Source organism: Dermacentor albipictus, chromosome 1 (genome assembly GCF_038994185.2).
Source record: "Dermacentor albipictus isolate Rhodes 1998 colony chromosome 1, USDA_Dalb.pri_finalv2, whole genome shotgun sequence".
Classification (NCBI taxonomy): domain Eukaryota; kingdom Metazoa; phylum Arthropoda; class Arachnida; order Ixodida; family Ixodidae; genus Dermacentor; species Dermacentor albipictus.
The window spans coordinates 457,830,268-457,837,949 of record NC_091821.1 but is presented as its reverse complement, the minus strand read 5'-3'; the positions used below and the strand labels follow the sequence as shown (position 1 = coordinate 457,837,949).

The 7,682-nt window shown below is 46.0% G+C and overlaps 1 pseudogene; it reads right to left on the bottom strand.

Moving 5' to 3' along the window:
* Positions 1 to 385: 385 nt before the first annotated feature.
* LOC139055062 (U2 spliceosomal RNA) lies at positions 386 to 562 on the bottom strand (annotated as a pseudogene).
* Between the last annotated feature and the right edge of the window lie 7,120 nt (positions 563 to 7,682).

Below are 7,682 nucleotides of genomic sequence, written 5' to 3'. Positions count from 1 at the left end.
CACCTAAAGCTTTCGTCGGCGTCCAAAGAGAGTGTGTTCTGTGCAGGGATGCGATTTCGACAACCGTACGGCTGGCCTTTTCCTGCATCGCTTTCCACGCTGAAAGCTCGAAACGCCTATCAAGTCGAATAGCAGGGCATATAGCTCCAAAGGAAGAACAACAAAACAAATTTCGCGCCTTCGAAAACAAAATGACGTCACTTCGGCTTTTAACTGACATGGCGTCACATTATTTTTTTTTTCCGCCGGAAGTGTTCCCACCCCATACAGATGGCGCTAAGCCCCATGGGCCGCCGATGGACCGCCATGTTTTGAACGTATGGGCTCCTATGGAAGCTTCGCTACGAGGTACATTTACCTTGGTTAGGGTTTTGTGTATTTTTGTTCTCCGTGTGCAAAAACCCTCGGCCAGCAGTACATTACAGGGCTCACCCGAGGCGGAGGTGAAGCAGGCTTCAAGCAGTCCGCCAACTTTGACAAAGAAATTTAATATTTTGGGTACAAATAGAACCCATATCAGATTAAGTAGAAAAGAACAGATACTTTCATTCGAGTCGGCGATGTCAAGGTTCGAAGCGCCCCATCTTTCCCCGCATTCCAAGCGCTTGCGCTTCCACTTTCCTTCCGCTCTTCCGTGGTAGCGGTCCTGTCGAGTCACACGTGTCTACTTTCCTCCAGCTCTTTGGGGCGGCGTGACGTCGTCCGCGCTAGTGCATATAAAGATCACGTTATATGATTCGTACCTTTGTTCAAATTTGCCACTGTAGAGTGCTAAACAGCTTCGCTTGTCATCCACCTTCATAGGAGTGGAATGGCTCATGATTTTGAAACTTCTCATGTCGTTTTTTTTCTCAGGAGTAATGAAAAAGAGAAAAATATAATTTGATAAAATTTTTAGAAAATAAAGATTTCCGACCGCCGGGGGAAGGCGCCCGCGCTGCTTATATATGTATATATATATATATATATATATATATATATATATATATATATATCTATATCTATATATATATATATATATATATATATATATATATATATATATATATATATATATATATATATATATATATATATATATATATATATATATATATATATATATATGGGTCATTCCATCTCAAGTGTACTCGGTGTTTTATCGACCATCTGCGATTCTGCTGAAAAAAATCATACTGTTTTACCTCAAAGTGCGAAGTAATTATTCAAGCGATTTTTCCTGAAAAAAAATTTTCTAATGCCCTGAGGACGCTTTGAAGTTTGCGCACACAAGTGAAACTATGCCAGGTAGAAAAATTTCTACAAAGTTATTGCTTTGACCTGTTACTGCGAATATTTTTTTAAATAGTCGCCAGACGGTGCTCTTTCGTGACTATTGTCGTTTATTACTTTCTGTTTTAATTTACATAATTTTTAGCCGTAAGGAAAAGTCGACAATTTCCCCTTTTTTAATATTTTTTATAAAAGAAAGTAACGTTTCCATGAGGAATATATTCACAATAGGGGCTTGGTATGTGTTTATACTAGATGATAAAAATATTCGTATAAGAAATAAAGTCTAAACTTTCGCTTAATGGTATGGTAAATATGAAAAAAATTACGTTCTGACTCAATTTGTGGCTTCATTTTCGCAATGTAGCGTTCCAAGTAAAAATATGGCATAGTCGGCATTGGATAGTATGCTTTGCTGTCTATCTATGTACAAAGATTCAAAAGATTAAATTTTGTTTTAAGCGAGAAAAAAATTTTTGAACTGCACAATCACAAGGTTGCGCGGAGCATCTCTTTGCTTCGCCTTCACTGCATAGCACGTCAGCCGGTGTTTCAGTCTCGCTCATTTTACGTGTTTCTTCTTTTTCTTTTTGAAGACGAGGTCTTTTTTGGCGACTTCAGGTTGATTTGCGGTTCGTGGGGACTGAGTTCCTGGCCATTGTCTTCTTGTAAGATTAGATAATTGCAGGCCTTCTAGTGCACGTAGGACAAGAAATAGGCGTCTGAGTTAAGCTTGGAACGAAAAAGATGCAGAAAGTTAGAGTGCTACTATATACGGAGAAGTTATAACGCGTAATTCTTAAAAAATACGGCGAAATAAATTCGATCAACATGCCACCAGTCACTAAAAACGCGCCAGAACAGGAACCAGAACTGTGGCTTTATTCAACGAACAGGCGATTTGTGGCGCTCTGCTAAACCTAAAACAACGAAAAAGGCCACTGGCCGGCTTGATACCTAGAATGTCTGCGAAGCGGCTTTAAATGTGTGGTTGGAACACGTATTCGTATCGTAAACGCGTCCCGCGATGCCACCCACCGAGGCTGGGAAAGCGACGTCAAGACGACGGGAGGAGCGTGCATTACGAGCAGACGATAGGTGTGTCGTCTGTTACTGCTCCTCTTTATCCCAGGCAAAGCTACAGCTGTCACAGAAGCAAACCGGCGTTCATGTTTAGAGTTTCTTTCCGATGATCGAGGTGTGAAGAAAATGTATCAAGTCGACAGACTGGACGACAGTTTTGGTGCGTCTTCAGCTTCTGGGAATTCAGGTACATGGATTTGCGTAATAATTCATGGCACGTTTAAACTACAAGATGTCTCTAGTTCATGTATTTCCTCTCCAGGTGATTTTAACGCCATTGTGTGGCCGGATGCACATAAAAATTCTAGCCTTACATTCGTAGGAGGACGAAAAAACGGGGCCGTAAAGTTGAATTACGTTTCTTGCTCTTTTTGCGTGGCACAGGTGGCGTATGTCAGACTTTCTGGCATGTATGCATCAATATATAATTCAATGACACGTGTTCCTGGCAATAGTATTTTTACGATTTATTTTCAGGTGCTGAATTACCGCACTGTTCACTTGGACCGAATGGATGCCACAGGACAATCTACGTGAAAAATCAGTACATCAGTAGTGTCAAAGAACTGAGCGAACTTGATCGCCGGCTCTTGATTCTGCGTTCAAAATGCACACTGGATGATACAGTATGTCCGCAAATCAACCTGAAGTCGCCAAAAAAGACCTCGTCTTCAAAAAGAAAAAGAAGAAACACGTAAAATGAGCGAGACTGAAACACCGGCTGACATGCTATGCAGTGAAGGCGAAGCAAAGAGATACTCCGCGCAACCTTGTGATTGTGAAGTTCAAAAATTTTTTTCTCGCTTAAAACAAAATTTAATCTTTTGAATCTTTGTACATAGATAGACAGCAAAGCATACTATCCAATGCCGACTATGCCATATTTTTACTTGGAACGCTACATTGCGAAAATGAAGCCACAAATTGAGTCAGAACGTAATTTTTTTCATATTTACCATACCATTAAGCGAAAGTTTAGACTTTATTTCTTATACGAATATTTTTATCATCTAGTATACACACATACCAAGCCCCTATTGTGAATATATTCCTCATGGAAACGTTACTTTCTTTTATAAAAAATATTAAAAATGGGGAAATTGTCGACTTTTCCTTACGGCTAAAAATTATGTAAATTAAAACAGAAAGTAATAAACGACAATAGTCACGAAAGAGCACCGTCTGGCGACTATTTAAAAAAATATTCGCAGTAACAGGTCAAAGCAATAACTTTGTAGAAATTTTTCTACCTGGCATAGTTTCACTTGTGTGCGCAATCTTCAAAGCGTCCTCAGGGCATTAGAAAATTTTTTTTCAAGAAAAATCGTTTGAATAATTACTTCCCACTTTGAGGTAAAACAGTATGATTTTTTTCAGCAGAATCGCAGATGGTCGATAAAACACCGAGTACACTTGAGATGGAATGACCCATATATATATATATTAAAGGAAATAAGCGGACACGAGGCCTTCCTTGCGATCGCTTGCTTTACTCTGCCTCGTCCTCTTCTCTTGTTCCGCCTGAGTCCAAGTGCCTCTTTGTCTTCAAGATTAACCATTACTCTCGCCCAGGTCTGCGACTTGCCACAGTCGACAGGACTGAGAAATTAAATTCGTCGTCGTTGACCCGTCCAGTGCCCGTGCAACCAGGTTCTCCGGTGGGTAGCACTGAGAGCTGCGCTCTGGTAGCTGGTCTTGGAGACGGTCAGCCCGTCGGTGTGGGGAAAACGCGGAAGGAGATCCTTGACGGTGAATCGCTCTTTGTAGCACTGAACATGGTTTGTCACATTGATCGCGGTCGCTCGCAATACATCGGGGTTATCTACGACGTGGCTTCTTCAATGTATAGAAGATCATCTGTGCTATTATGGGACGCAACTTATGCTTTTGCAGAGTTTCCGCTGATCGGACAAGGCTCCTCAAGGTGCTCAAACCTGCAGATCTTTATAACACGCCCTGCCGTGCGCTGCCCCGCCATGCTGGCCAGTGCTCATGCCATTTGGAGATGACTAGCCCTCGTGGTCAGACCTGCATTCACTAACAGTCATCGCAGCCGTTTTGGTCTCCCTGGCCCCCTTCAGCGGGATGTCACTAGGCAAGGCATGGACGTCTCTGCAATAGGGCAACGACTGCTGTGAAGTCCGGAGGTGTGGGTCCGACGTGTGCTGTAGTATCTCATTCTTTCCAGCATCGGAGCTCGACGGCTCGTTGCCTGCAGTTGAGATGTCCAAGTTTGAGGGTGGGACACTGGGTGATGTTAGGTCAGAAGCCACGACCTTAGAAGAAGCTGAATGGCCCGTGATGTCAACGAGAAAAGACGGCCTGCGCTCGTGGCCTCTGACTGGATTCGTTGTTCCAGCTGTCGTTGCTGTAGGCTTAACAAAAGGTTTCGAAAATCCTGAGCTCGGAGGCCGCCTGGCCCTAGGTTACAGCGGAAGCGGTGATTTGTCGGGCGTTTTCGACAAGCTCGGATGGAGTCGACGCGGTCACCCAGTGAGCCGCCGCGTTCATGTGCCCAACCGATGGCGAGCTTGGAGGCTGCGTCGCCGACTGCTGTGGATGGCAAGTGGCCTCAACCTCTTGTGATGAATATGTGACGTCAGGTGCCAACGCTGAGTTAGAGACGTGCAGCGGAAAAGAAAGGCTTGGCAGGGGTTCCGCAGCGGAACTCTGTCAGAGGGTTGTAGGGCACACCTGCCGCAGCATCGAAGCGATAGCACTCAGGAGCGCCGTGCACAGAATTGCGCTGGCCGGGCTCACATAAGATATAAAGAGCCTGGCCGAAAACAGCTATCAGAGCTACACTCCATTCAGACCAGAACCGCTGCTTGATGTCTTCGTAGTTCTTACGTGCCTCGGCTGCATGGCAAAGTCGTTTTGCTGTAACCAGCTGTTTCCTGTCGTCTTGCCGAGCATGACAATCATGCAAGGCGTTGATAGCCGGAACACAAATGATCATGTCGTCTTGGATGCCTCAAAGTACCGGTATTTCGTTGAAAGCCGGCCACTAGAAGTCGCAGTGTCTCATGTTTTCCAGGCTACCTGTCTAGCTGCCCGAGGAACCAGGAACGGTTCCCTGTTGCGATGCCTGTTTCTCGAAGCTCGACCGACGTGACTATTGAGTAGCGTGGCCTTTTCGGCAGGCTGCAGGCGTGCGGTAGACCATGGCGACCAGGCAAGGAAACCCGCCGTGGTTGCTCAGTGGCTATGGTGTTGGGTTGCTGAGCACGAGGTCGTGGGATCGAAACCCGGCCACGGTGGCCTCATTTCGATGGGGGCGAAATGCGAAAACACCCGTGTGCTTAGATTTAGGTGAACGTTAAAGAACCCCAGGTGGTCGAAATTCCTGGAGTCCTCCACTACGGCGTGCCTCATAATCAGAAAGTGGTTCCACTTCGCGACAGCCACAAGCGTCATGCCGCCCCCACTTAACTGCCTCCAGGACGTTCATTAATAAAACGGAGGCAGCCTTACCCTTCCCCTTTTCCCATAACGCCCCTCCTCTTTCCACCGCAGTGTCTTCGACGCATTTTAATGTGGAATAAACGTGGTTTCATTCATTCATTCCCATAACTTAACTTAACCAGGCAAGGACGAGACGATTTCTAGTGCGAAACTTGCATTGTTTATTGAGTGGTTGGTGAAGTGAAAAAGCACATTGCGGGGCCCCTTAAATAGGCACCCTCAAATCGTAGGCGAGATCTTGGTCACGTCAAAGTCAAGTGACAGGCACTGAGTCTGGTTGTGGATGGGCTGCTGATCCATGTCCCAGCTAGGTGACGTTCGCACGTGCTTCCCGCCGCTGGCGGTAACACATGGGTCAGGGATCGTAAGTGGCTGAGTCCTTCTGCCAGGTGACGTTCGCATGTGCTTTCCTCCGCTGGCGGCGACAAACGGGTCGGGGAACGTAGGCGGCTGATCTTTACTTCTAGGCGACGTTGTTCGCTGAAAGCGTTCTCCCCTAGTGTCGGAGAGTTCGTGAAGAGGGTTCTCCCCTTGGGCGCTCACAAAGGGGCCTGTCATCACTGCGGGTCGTCTGCTGGACCGGCATACACACGATGCAACAATAGAAAATTAGGAATCCATCATTCGTTTCGGCGGAGTAGGGTTTTCGAGCATCCTTTTGCTCTGGGTGTTGCACGCCAACCGTAGTAGTCCATGGACAGTGTTGTCCTTCTGGAAATCACGGCAGCCGGTTCGACCACCAAGGACGCATCGATGGTGCACCTTGGTTGTTTGGAGGTCAAAGTAGTGCCTGGGAGGATATCATTACCGAGGGAAGCATGGACGGCGTTCCCAGACAGAACGCGTCCAAGTCGGAGGATCCGAAGCGCTCTCTCAGTATGAGGTCGAAGTACGGTGCAACCGCTGACGGATGCGGAGGCTCGGCATAACCTGGAGCTGTTGTGTCAGCTTGGCGATGACTTGTAAGAGATCACCGGTAGAGTCCTGCCCTGGAGCCACCGCGGAGGCTTTGACGTCGTCCTTTGGCGGTGCTGCGGCTACTTTCGATGGTGGTAGAGTAGCAGGCTCCATAACCCAAGAAGCCTGTACGATGTTCTTTGGCAGAAGGGACCCGGCATAATAAAAACCATCGAGGAGGCACTTAAGGCTCGAACGCACTTAGCGAGGCTTGTTGTAGACTGCGCCATTGTACAAGAGGGAAATAGGCAAGGGGCCATCCCTGCGATGGCCTGCTTTACTCTGCCTCATTTTCTCTTCCCACGCCCGCAGTCCGAGCGCTGGTGCCCAAGTAATTATTTGTCTTCACGAGAATTCTTATATTGCGCATAATGTATCTATACTTGATAGGCCTTTATTATATCCATTGGAGTCCTAGATGATTATAAACGTTACATGGGCATGTAAAATTTATCATCCAATATTCAGCTTAAAACACGCGCTTTACTGCTACATATATGCTGAAAGTATACTGTTTTGCATCACAGCTAAAGATTACGCTGAGCAGCTTCTTGGAGTTCATATGGAAAGCAAATCCCCGGCATTTCATTTATCCATGACACAACTGTCAAACAGCACAACATGAGAACCGATAAAGAAACACACAATTAACGCCTTGGCAGTTATGGAAGACGCCTTGCGAGTCGGAATGGTAATAGTCACCAGGCTCGATTTTTTCTGGTATGTTGTACCTGTAGTGCTTGAAGGTTGGCCATTCGGCCAGGTCCAGAAGTTTCAAGTGAAGTTTACAAGCCTCCTTGTCTAATCGGCGCAGTGTCACTTGCTTGCTCGAAACATGTCGAGTAGTGCGTCTGCATATGAGGTTTTGTTTTATTGTGATAACAATTATGCCAACATTCGATGCG